The sequence below is a fragment of the Columba livia genome, chromosome 6, assembly GCF_036013475.1.
Source record: "Columba livia isolate bColLiv1 breed racing homer chromosome 6, bColLiv1.pat.W.v2, whole genome shotgun sequence".
NCBI classification, from domain to species: domain Eukaryota; kingdom Metazoa; phylum Chordata; class Aves; order Columbiformes; family Columbidae; genus Columba; species Columba livia.
The window spans coordinates 34,227,391-34,240,908 of NC_088607.1; the positions used below are offsets into that span (position 1 = coordinate 34,227,391).

Below are 13,518 nucleotides of genomic sequence, written 5' to 3' on the forward strand. Positions count from 1 at the left end.
GGAGAGGCTCCCGCCTCCCAGAGCTGCCAGCCCTCACTGAACCCCCAAAATACCTTGTTCTAAACAGAGAAGCACTCACCATCAGCGGGGATTACCTGTCATAAACTCCATCATAAAGTTGACCCCGCCTACTCTACAAAATGCTAAGTTCAGAGAAGTCGAACAGTATGACCCAATGGCTCCTTTCCTCCACATCAAGCTTTTAACTATACGTCTAAAATGACTACCTTACACAAGTGTTTGTAACCCTACAGAAGACAAATACAAACACACACTGGGAAGGAGACCTCAGTTAGGATAATGCTTTTGTTGGCACAAGCAAAACATCGCTAGAACATAGAGCTGTACTACACTGACCATAAAAGTTCATGTTACAGGCATTCACAGCAAATTAAACACCACTGAGAAGGTATGCCAGTAAATTCAGAACAGCACTGAATCAAAGGAATTTGCTTAAACACACCTTTGTGCATTTCTCATTGAGTGAATCAAAATCCCACCATTACTTTCACCAGTCACTGTTGGATTTAAGTACTCCAGAAAGCAAATGATTACATCTTCAAGTGCCATAGAAATGGAAACTCACTGGAAATTCTTATCAAAAATCTCATCTGCTCCTTCATAGAGAAAGCATCTATTCCAAAGCCAGTTTGTTTGTATTTTGGGTTGTGCTTGTTTTGTTTTATATACATATGTTTCCAGAGGTTGTTCCAGTCCAAACAGGTAGATGAAATAAACCAATACTACTACACCCCAGAAACATAAAAATTTTTCCTTTCTAATTTCTGTTCTTTAATAGACACATAAGACTGAAACACCCACAGCAGCATTTGCAGGAATCACAGAAGTAAACCATTTAAAAAGATATATCTTATAGATCAAGGAGGTCTGGAGACAAAACCAGAAACTTATCTTTACAAAGCAGCACCAGTGATGTGTTTGATGGTCAGGCATTCCAAGCTAACTTCAGAAGTCAGCAGCAGTTCTTAGTGTCTCATGCTACACTATACTACAGTGTGTATACACCAGATATATATATACACACACTACATATATACATGCACTATATATGTATGTGTATATATATATGTACACATTCTGTATGGCTATAAACTGTAGGCAGAGTTTCTTTGCATGAGCCTTACACATGAATATACAAGGTGTGAAGGACTGAAGGTATCACCTGAGTGATACCCTCTGCCTCCAGGAAGACTCTGCACTGTCTTTATCAAACCATAACTTTCAGTCAACTTAGAGCAAGCATGAAACATTTACGGAACTGAGGTTCCCAGTAGAAGTGAAGCCTTGCAACATTCTCTCTGTATCTACGCCTATTTACTATCAACCATACTCAAACTGATCTATAATACTGCAGAAGAGCAAAGCTATCTTATACAAAGTATCAAGAATTGCCCATGACTGTTTAATATCCCAGCGTTTTCAATTTACAAATGTTTCCCAGAATTTGCTGTTCAGCTAGGGAAGATGCTGTTTCTTTTGATGACTTTGTTTCATCAGATTGCAACTATTGCAGAATATTCTGTGTCGCTCATGCTTCAGCAACTTCTAGCCCAGTTACAGATAACAGAGCAACACCTTGCTGTCACTTCTCTATCCATTATTTCAGGATTTGGTCCCCACACTTCTGATATCCTACTCTGTTAACTATCAGTCTCTTAGATGAAGTAGGTCATTTTGAAAGTTAGCAAAGCAATTTTTCCCTGTAAAAAATAATGTAAGAATTTTTAAGTGCAGCAATCCTTTTTCTGCAAACATATACCACTTAATATATTAGCTCACGAAGGTTTTTCTCCTACTACATTTATGGCCACATTTGTCAGGAATGAGCTTGCGTGGAACTAGAGCAGGAAACATTCATCATGGAGAAGGCTCTGAAGTTAGGAACCTCCAGAAGGTCTTACCGCGTCTTGAGGAGAAGGAGATGACTAACGAAGATGTGGAGAGAAACACAGCAGAAACAGAGATTAATTTAAAAAGGGGAAAACGGGAAACAGGAGATACAACACAAAAGAGTGAGAGTGAAAACCGTGAGGAAGATTAGGATGAAGAAAAAACAGACGGAAAGGAGTCAGTGAAACACCAACCTCAGTTGATGCCAAGCACTTGAGAAACAGGATGGCCAGTGTAGAAGCACCCAAAAGTAAGGCAGCAGCGGCCTACAGTCCTCTTCCTTAATTTAATGAGTAAAGCAGTGATTTATTCTTTGTAAAGGAAAAAAATGAACAAAGCAGCACATTCTTTCTTTGTTAACACTTCCACCTAAGGAACATCTTATCTTTATGCTGCTGTCAAATATAGTTTAAAATTTTCAGAATTTCAGTATTTTCATGGCATAATTTTCTTTCCCTGTCTAAAGTTGCTTTGTTTTCAGTGCTTAGTTCTTAAAAGTGACTGAGAGATAATTTCTTTTCAAAAAGCTAAAGAGGTGGTAGGTATTAACTGTTTATTTCAGAAGTGCCTCGTATCAGTTAATGTTGGCTTGACCCACGATGTTAAAAACTCCATCTTACACCTCGAGCTAAATAATCTGCTGGTTAACACCCATCCTTGAAAGAAAAGAGCTCAGAGATCAACACATATTTCTGGCAGTCAAGACAATTTATAATTTAAAGTTTAATATTAAAGCAACTTATCACAGTTTTCAATAGACAAGGAAGTTGCACACACACATCTAACTAAGGAAAGTAATACAAGGCACACAATGCAGAACATGGAGCTTGCAGAAGCAGCAGAAGTTCAGAAGATATCCCAAAGCAGGACTTAAGCTTTCAGAAAACATTTTGGCCTGGAATTTTTTCAAAGGAAGATGAATCACTGAAAAATGTGGCAGAATGACTTTTATCCAGAATTACTTATTTCTGCAATTTTATTAAATTCTCATAATACCATATGTGATTAATTTTTACTTGCTTCTTTTCTGAATTTTTAAAATTAGAAGGGATTTTGGGTACTTATTAAATTGAAAACTTATTTCATTCTCTGCCTTAGTGATATTAGGCTACTCAGAAACAACTTAAGTAAAAACACTAGTAGTGGAAGACCATGTTATGCATGGTCCACTAGCATTTTGACTGATACACAGTTTCACAGACCAAACAAATAGCTCTTTCACATTTCACTTGTCCTGGTTCAGCCTTCCTTTTATACATATAGTCATGTCTAAATGTATTCCATCTGCCACAAGTGTTCAGGATCTCTTTCTCCAACAAATCACCTCAACATTCCCCTAGGTACCAGTTTCTCCTGGTCTTGAACAGAGCATATTAAATCTTCCTAGATTTAATATCTCAATGTGAAAGATGTGAAATCATCAACAATAGACAGGTACATGACTCAGATCAGGCAGCCTGTTCCAACTGATATTTTGTCACAGATTATATACTCAACAAATAATGATGGCCCTTCTCCCAGTTCTTCTGTCAAACTCCAGTTACAGTTTAACTATTTGTAATCATTTGTTATAAATGCTTCCCAAATATTTAAAATAAGCTAGTTTTCTTTATTTCTAATTTAAAAATCCAAAACTAAACCAAGGTGCATTAAGAAAACCAATGACATTGCCTCACACTCTCTCTTAAGATACACACAATTCAAACATTGCAGGGACTATTCAGTTTCTGTAACATGAAGACACGTACAACTGACATATGTAAAGACTGACACTCAAGCAAATGGAACTGAAGTGCTAATCCATCAAAACAAGCTTATTAGCATTACCAATTTCAGAAATATTAACAGCAGGTTTTGGTTTTGCTGTTCAACGTCAACTGCTGATTTCGAGTATTTATCATGGATAATACTTTTCTTTTTTTCCCCTTCTACATCAATTTAGGATTTTTAATGTTCTTTTCTGCATACCTTGCAAACACTTAAAGGACAGCAAGTCAGAGCAAGAAAGAAAAAGCCATAAGCCCTTGAGCTCTGTACTGAATGTTAATGCATTTGTATATGATAGATTTAATACAGCACTGAGAATAAATGACTTTCAGCAGCTGCACTCTGGACCTATAAATCGCTGTGAGTACTACAGAATCCATACTGGGGAAGAACAGCTGTATAATTTACAGCATCACTATCTGTCAAGAAATGCTGCAAATACAGAACTTGACTTCTTCATTTTAACAATCCTATAAAAATTAGAAATTACCCTTACATAGATTCTATTTAGATTAGAACTTTTATTCATATTCCCTGATGGCACTTCAATGCAGAATGCCATTTGAATCTTACTGGTGTTAGATAAAATTCAAAAAGCATAAGCACCAAAAGAGGGGTTTTTAAAGAGAATTTTTTGCGTGGACTATGCCTAGAGAAATGTATAGTACTCTGATCAGATGATTTATACTATACAACAGATGTATGCTATACAAATCCACAAGAAGCAAATCTCAGGGGCCAAGGTTTAAATAGTTGGATTTTTCTCAAGATGCACCCTTACCAACAGTTGTGACAGCCACCATATCACACACTCCTGTTCTTCTTTGTGCTTGAGAGAATTTTGCATCACCCTCACAGCACAATGCGACCAGCCCAAGAGTATAGCCCAATATGCTATCAAAACACATAGTATAACACAACAGCTGTAAAAAATAGTATGTACTGTAACTAATATCTAAAACTGCAGAATTTCATTAATGTTATGTAAGAAATCCAAAGTTTTGGGTGCCAAATAACATGACCATTCAACAGGTTTTTTTTTTTCAACATGATTTCTTATTTGTGAACACCAAGCAACGGATTTTTAAAGAATGAATAAGATCTGATTTTTTTACTAACAAACAAGCATGACTTATCAGCCCGTGGTTTTGATTCAGAAAATGAGAACTTCTGGATTGTGTTTTTCTTTTTTTTTTTTTTTTTCCCAGACAGACAATGTAATAGTTGTATTTATAAAGATGTTATTACAGAATGTTTTTTATTAACACGAGTAATTTCAAAATCCATGGAACCAAAATGGTTTTGTTTTCTTGAAGGCATCAAAAATAGTTCCTTCAAGACAGAGATCAGTATGCAACTGCATTGCCTAGTTTGTCTGTTGCCTTAAAGACTACTGCCTGCTAACAGTAGTTTAAAGTTGCATTTTAATTTATATGTCAGCTTCCAACTTCTGTAGTTGAAGTGACTCAGTAGGAGATAATGTCTTCTTGGTTTCATAGCAAATGACAGTTAACCCCGTAGTGCATTTCTTATACAGTAAAAGGTTGGTAAATGCAGTTTCCTTGATCTCCAAGTATATAAGAAATAAGGTGTTCAAGTCCCATTAAAAAATACAACTGAGGTAAGCTGATCCAAAATAAGATATTTCATTACCATTTTTGTAGCAGAAAATCAGAAAAGTTCCAATATATTATATCCATTTTTCTAAACCGAGTCCTCTATCAGAAATTCAGTCATAAGAGCCCCTTCAGACTGGTCAGAATTCAGCTTTATCCCTGTATCAGACACGTAACCCTACCAAACAAAACACAGTATGGCACCAGCTGTTACAATTCAGTGGATCCAACACAATTCTGAACCTTAATACAACGGGTACAATAGGCAACATGCTCAAAGACATCCATGTTCAGTAGAAACACCATCCAAAATGTAATGATTCTCATTAACACAAGAAACAGCAGACGAAAGCAGTTACAGTTTGAAGTTCATTAGGGAAATTTTGAAGAGGACCCTATGGATTCTGTGGTCTAGCAGAATATGTCCCTGCCCATGGCAAGAGGCTTGGAACTAGATGAGCTTTAAGGTCCTTTCCAACCCAAATCATTCTATGATTCCATGAAATTGCCATCAAGACTTACAGGAAGGACAAAAGTTCACCACAAGTGGGTGATGCACTGCAACAGGGACCTAGAAAAGTCAGGAAATTTTGATTCTTAAAGACATTCAGCAGTCAGCCAGACAGGACCTGAGCAATCTGATCTAACTTAGCCCTGCTTTGAGCAAAATATCAGACTAGATATCTGGAGGCCCCTTTCAGCTAAAATATGATACTAACTTCCATTATTCAAGGGCTAAAGTGAATATTTTGGAGCTTTATGGAATGTCAATAATCTTCCTTTTCAGATAATTATATAATCATCCTGCTTGAATGGTTTCTATCAGAGTAAAGAATATGTGATTTATTGTTACAGAAGATTCAAAACCATATACATGTAAATCATCAGCCTCAAAGTACTCTGAGGCCTTGGTTCTGCATCTTCAATGCAGAAAACTCCTACTATTCAGGATATGCAAAACCTGCCATGGTGAAAGGCTAACTACCCCATATTCCATAATCCAACAGACTGGGAAGAGGAAATATTTTAGTAGATTTCTCTCCCCCACCATTTAGAACTTCCAATTCCAGTTAAGTTTGGAGAAATGTAATGAAGAAAGAATAAGCCACAAATTTCGGGTGAGATACAAAAAGTAAAAAAAAAAAAAAAAGACCAACAACTTACTTTGCATTGGCTTGTGTAACATTTTTCCATTATAAAAAAGAAAATCTGCTTTCAGCTGTTCATAATTTTGACTAATGAATAGGCTGGGCTAAAACTGATTGCATCATATTTCTGGAGGGGTGCTTTTGTTTAGGTACTTTCAACTTCGAGGCTAAGGAAAGCATTCTTCTCATGTTAATATAGTCTAAGCAATATTTTCTTGAGAAAATATAGTACTTCCACTTTTTGAAGAACTGACTTCAAATTTGCTTCACTTGATACCAGGTGAAGTTGCAGCTGCAACAATAGAGATCAAGAACAAAATACAGCATGATGGTTAGGGCACTTTTCAGAGAGAAGAAAACTCAGAATCCCTCATCCTGGGAGACGGCTCTGACAAAGAACCCACATTGTGTAAGGGCACAAGGGCAGACGAGGTAAAGGAGCAGAAAGACTATCTCCATCTCTTCCTTATTTGCTTTGTCACACTGAAAATACCTTTTAACTTTAAGCCTATGTCACAAACTCAACATGAAAAAGCAATTTTATCTAAACTGGTTTTAGAAACTACTCCTAAAGCAGGTAAGTTATTCCTCCGTACTACTACTAAGACATTGTATTGAAGTAATCATACTATTTTTCCAGTTAGTCACTCAGTGCATAATTTGTCTACTTCTCACAAAAGAAAAGCAAAATCTACAGAATTAAAGCAATTATCTGCAACTGCCAGGTTTGCTGCTTGCAGGCTCTTTGATTTTTTTTTCTATCTGTATCCAACCCAAAGCCAAAGGCATACTTCTTATATATCACCTGATGCTTGCTACATACTTTTCTCCCCAGAACACTGGCCAGTGTTTTGATCTCTCAGGTTCCTGCAGAGACAGGCCCTTTGCTGCTCCCAGCATCAGCCACGAGAAGACTTGGGCACAGAAGCTCACCTTCCCCCAGCTCTAAGGAGAAAAGATGCCACAATCATACGGCCACACATCACACAAGAGAAGTTAGTCGACTTATTTATATATTGACTGGTCAGAATTATTTTCTCCAGTCATCATATATTATCCACATGCCCTTGAGAATGAGAGAGGCTGTGACTGGGATATAGGCTCAGACATACATTAGAAGAAGCAAAAGTGAGGGGGAAAAATTCAGGAAAGACATGTGGATAAGAAGAAACAAAATATGGAAGAAAAGTTAAAAAGCAGGAATGCTAAATGGAAGATGTAGGAGAAAAGTTAAAGGCAACAAGCAGAAGGAAAAGCAGATCTAACAGAAACTTTGTTTCCAGTGCTCAGCAAGTGCTAAATACTTATGCATTAAGGACTTCGTGCCACTGGATGCTTCTCACTACCAGTCAGTCCTCTGAGACAAATACCATTGCACTAATGAGCCTATAATTTGCCATTGTTAGTTACAATTGAACTAAAAACAGATTTAATCTCAAACCCCCTCAAGCCAAAGGGAAACTGCGACATAAGTCTTTGCAAAAAAGTGTGAATAAAAATACCACCACATAAACAACAGTCTTTTATATTTCTGCATCTGTCTTTTATGAAATTGACTTAGGCATTTATTTCATTGATGTGCTAAGTATTGACCAATTAATTTGAATTTAATTACTTTCATCTCATTACAGTATCAGTCTTTTTGATTGTAGCACACTCACAAACTGTAAGATTTACAAGTATCCAGAGTGCCTTTCATTTATAATTTTGGATAAGTGGTGTAATTTCCTGGGTTGCTGAGACTAGAATGCTATAAATTATATTCTCTCTTTATCAGCCATAAGCCACACTACAATCAACATAAAATCTTATAATTTCAGGACTGTGAATTACATTTATTTTAAAACCACAGTAGAGTTCTTTTGTCTTGGAAAGTTTATTTAACATGAAAATAAACTTTCTGAAACATTTCTTCCTTCTAGATTATTCTTGTGATATACTAATGCAACACTAAAACTTTTCTCATAAGATAATACCTCGCTGTTAAAATGATTAATCACACACAATGACTATCTAATCAATTTACTTTTCAGAAAGCGAACAGAATTTTTTAATAGTGTAATCCCTCAGAGATCTGATCTTCAAAGCTAAGCAGCATAACTGCCTTCTGAAAGGGAACACATCTTTCGTATTTTATTACAATAGTCTATTTTTACACAATGTTGGAGAGGTTATTCTTGCTTAGGAAAAAAGCTCCAACATTTCTAATATAAACTTATTTCAACATGAATGTGGGATGCAGTTATGTATTTGTATATTTCAAAAGTGAGTTTCATATGGTTTTCCCCCTGCAACAGATTTTAAATCTGTGAACCGTATTCTGATTCCGCAATATTAGGTCTTTAAGAGAGAAGTAAACAAAATCCTTTTCTCTGCTGGCACAATTTGCAGTAGTACTGCAGAGTAACAGCTGGGATCAGAGCCTCGTGGCACAGGCACGGCAGAAACCTCACATAAGGGACACTTTGCTCCTGACACCTGATAACAGAAACAGGTGCTGCTATGAAGAGGTATGAGAACCTACATGGAAAGGAGAAAATAAACATGTGAGCAGGAGGATACATAATTTAAGCCACGTGTTGTGCTTTTGTTCTCTTAAGCACAACCAGGCTAGGGGAGAAAGGAATGGAATGGGAGGAGGCAGGAAATGTTTGCAATCACGTGAAACAGTGGCAACCGCAGGAAATCTTGTTAGATGTATCTGGCATTCTCAATGTGTCAATAATAGTAAAAGAGAAATCTCACTCCTTTTAGTGATTACAGAAATTGAAAGAATAGCACCTGGCACAGGAGTCATCTGAGAGAGAACAAGAGAACAGTGGTCCCAAAGAGGAGCAAAAGCCATGTGGAGCACTGCGAGCCCACAGGGCACTTGGGCTCTGAGCAGGGCAGCTGTGCCCAGTGCTCATCCCACACCTTGGGACAGGGGTAGGAAGGTGCTGCTGCACCTGGAGTCCCACAACACCTTGGCAACCCAGTTCTTCCAAAGCTAATTCATCCCTTGCTTCAAGCGTTTTTCATGCTAATCAAATATCAGTAAAACCTATTCCTATCTCAGTCTAAGAAGCCACAGATTTCCCAGTTTGGGGAGTTCTTTTTGAGTTGGGTTTTTCTAGTGGTCTGGTGTTCTTTTGTTGGGTTTGGTGGTGGGTTTTTATTGTTGTTGTTGTGTTTGTTTGCCTTTTTTATGTTTTGGGGGGTTTTGTTGTTGCTGTTGTTTGGGGGGTACTTTTTGTGTGGTTTGTTTGTTTTTTTATTTTAGGAACTATCCACTGAAACCAAAGGAATCTGTGTAAAAATTGCCTAAGTCTCCAACATCATTTCAAGGTTTTTCATTCCACATTCACTCTATAGAATTGTGACCAAACTGGAAACTGTATTAGGAAATTGTAGCATAGAAAATATTCTTCTGTTAAAATGCTACTCATACACTAACAACAACAACAACAAAAAACCCACCCAAAAAAAGATATTTAACAAATGCATACACCCACATTCTGGATACTTACTCAGCTTACAAGACCCACACAGCAGATGTGGAATGCCTGTTATTAACTATTTTTCCTGATTTTTAGACACTCTTCTAGCTTAGACAAAAATAATTTGTCCTTGTAAAGCAGTCATAAAATGCCAACCTGTAGATTTAAAAATCACCCTCATCAATCACTTCAGCACAGAAAAAGTCCCAAATGCAAAACATTTTAAATTCTTTTGAGCACTGTTTTTAACAGCTAGCCCTGAAAACTCAGATTTGTGAAAGTCGGTGAAATATGTTCAAGTGTGCTGCCAATTCAGCCTGCTAATGTTGCAGGAAATATAGTAAGGTGCCAAAAATCCAACAACATAATTACAATTCCCACAGGAAAACAATTGTGATAATTACAGTCTCCTCAGATAATCAAGGAAAAGTTAATATCTATCTAAGAACATTATTTTTTCCTCTCATAACGAAATTGTTTCTATACCATTTGTACACTGCATTCAAAAGCTACTATACTGCAAGGGAACTGTCAGATTGCTCTGAACCAAGCGTGTTGTCAGACAACTTGGTACATTTGGCAACTCTCCTTTTGAGGGGCTGCTTGTGGACTTGCACTTGCTCATCTGCAAGGAAGTTTGTGTGTCAATTAGAGACAATCCTTCAAAAGAGACAGCTGACTGCTGATAGGTACATAAACTATGTATTGAGAATACCAATGACTATAATCACGAGAGTTTACGCTAAGTAGACAGTAACTAGCACATCCAAAATACATGCTTTATCTGACCTGGCTAAACTTACAGTTCCAGTAAATTGCAAAAATAGTGATATAAATAGATATACATGCCAGACAAAATGCAACCAGCATGAGAAAACTAAACAGCCAACCAGCAATTTATCATAAGGGGAGCAAAAGTTCATTATCTTTGCAACTAGGGCATCTGGGCACCTTTTCCTCCCCTGGTTGCTGCATGGCCAGGATTGCTGCAGGCATGTGGTACTTTGCAGAATGCCTGAATAAAAGGATACCCCCCACAAGTGAAAACTCTGGGTCATACTGGTTGTGCAAGAGAACTTAGGATGTGTGGGTTGCTGTCAGCTTGGAGGAAATGCAACACTCCTTACTCCCCCCTAGAAATAATGAGATAATGATTGGTGTGTCCAAATGAGGCTGCTTTACTGTCCCAATAGAGATGGCATGTTTCCTCCTCCTTCCCCCAAAAGCTTGTACCCGAAGAGTACCGCAGTGTGCAAAACCTTGTTACCATCACTACTCAGCACTTAAGTGACACCTGCAGGGACTAATTAGTAGCTTTTGGAAAGCTTTGCAAATGTGCAGCTCAAAGCAGCCTTAGATTCTGTCTGAAGTGCCCCTTTCTGTTGTCCTCTACGTGACGAAAAATCACGTGTTGAATGGAAACTCACTGAGCTCCTGCTTGCTCTGAGTGGGACACGGGTGAGGTTAACACAGAGAATGCTGGAAAACAAACAAGAGCTGTGACCTCCAACAACTGCACAAACTTCTCTAATTAGAAGAATTCCCTAAGCTTTCACTTCCCAATGAAAACAGCTCCGTTCTTTCCTGTGATAAAACAGAAAAGAAAACAAAAAGCGGAGGGGAGGGCAAAGGAAAGTAGCTCAACAGCCCTTCAGAGGATATATCAGTAAAACAAGTTTTAGCTACTTTTGATGTGCAAAGAAAAATTGCTTCAATAACCTAGAACTTTGCTTCTTAAGAGAACACCACCAAAAAATGAATGTTATTAATATCTTGCTCTTACACAGACCAAAGTAGTGGCCTGTTCATCCCTGTCAAGCTCGGAATCAGTTCCTACACACAAGGCACCAGCCCAGGAGAAACGGCAGAGGATGACGAAGCTTTTAATCACTGAGCTGGAAACAGTACCGGTCACAGCATGACCTTCAAGTGAGGAGTAACTTCTTTGCAAAGAAGTGACACAAACTTCATTGTTAGGTTAAGTAATAATTTATTCTGCAGTTCCTCTCCAGGGAGAGGTACAGAATTTTCCAACACGCTATATCTATCTATCTATCCATCCATTAGCACTGAGAAGAACTGTTCTGGTCATTAAAATTCATTCTTTTTCTGCATGAAACATTTAATAGAAATACCTTTAAGATAACAAAGAGACCTGATTCATGAGAGACTCAGCACCTACTCTCAGCTGAAGTCATCCTCTTACTCAGGTTTCGATTCTTCAGAGGACTACATAAATCTGACTCCTAACACGAGTGCCATCACCAACCTCCATGGGACTAGAGACATACTTTCTGCTTAATTTAAAATAATTATGATGTGGTCATTGGTAGACTAATAAATGGACAGAGACGATTTCCAGTAAGACGGAGAACAGCTGTTACATGTCATCTCTAATCATCAGAAAAAAATTCAGATTAGAACCTCCGGTCTTCAAATGCAAGGTTCCATATATTGGTATAAAATCCTTGGAACAAACAGTTCCAATGCCATATGTCCAAAAATCCAAGTCTCTAATCAAGTCTTCCTAGTCAGTAATGAATCCTAAAAGAAAAATCATTCAACCACTAAGGTGGAAGACATTTATCAGCATTTGCCAGGTTTGTTTATTTCAGAAAAGATTAAAGATTCCGTTTCGAAAAAGGAATCTAAGGCTTCAAACTGAGTGCTTGTATGAACCACAAAGCAAGACTGCCCATTAGAAAAACTACAGGTAAAGCGTTCACCTTTCTGTTGTGCAGTCAAGAAAGAAAAACAGGCGTTTTCACCCTGAAATCAATAGAAGGCTTTCAGCTGCTCATGAATAGACAATTCATGATGGTAGTTATGAGAAAACCAAGTGCCATATGCTTACAATGTGCTGTAATTAACATAGCCAAGAGGTGAAGGCAGCCTGCCTTGTATATCAAAATCCAGAAATATGCAACATAAAATTATAATGTTTTCCACTTTCACACTAGTTCACAGGATCTCCAGTTTTTACAGATATAGATATCTCCTTTTTTTAATCAGGATTATGGTTCTATATGCTAGCGTAAATAGATTAACTTTTGTAGGACCCAGTACTCCACTCTTAAATGCTGCAAAACTTTTTGAAACCTCTTTGCTTGCAGTTCCTTGGTGAAAATTTCAGTTGAGGGAAGAGTGATTAGAATAACAGCTGTACAGTACCACTTCTCCATAAATCATCTGCAATTCAATTCTCTAAATCACATGGATTTACTTTGAACAATGTTATATGTTATACTTTGCATTTGCAGTTTGCTATCACACTAACAATCAAATGGATAAGCTAGAGCAACTAAATTAGATTATGCTACTGCTTCATTAGGAAGCCTTATGCACAGTTTTGTTGTGATGCACTACACACAATAAATGATTAAAGGAAAAAAAAAACCTTACCATAATCAGAAGTACTTCAATGGGTAGCATGTGGCAAAAACACATCCCAGGAACTCATTTTAACTTCATTTTAATTTGGAAAATTTATGAGCAGTTCGTTTTTCTCAGATTAGCTATCAAAAGTGTTTGCTCAGGACAGTCAGCAAAAATACCTCATTTCTTGCAGCAGCTTCAGTGCCCAGCAAAAACATGTAT

The 13,518-nt window shown here is 37.4% G+C and overlaps 1 protein-coding gene across 5 annotated transcripts in view; it reads right to left on the bottom strand.

Moving 5' to 3' along the window:
* CTNNA3 (catenin alpha 3) overlaps positions 1-13,518 on the bottom strand; it is a 460,135-nt gene that overhangs the window by 351,757 nt on the left and 94,860 nt on the right. The window lies entirely within an intron of this gene.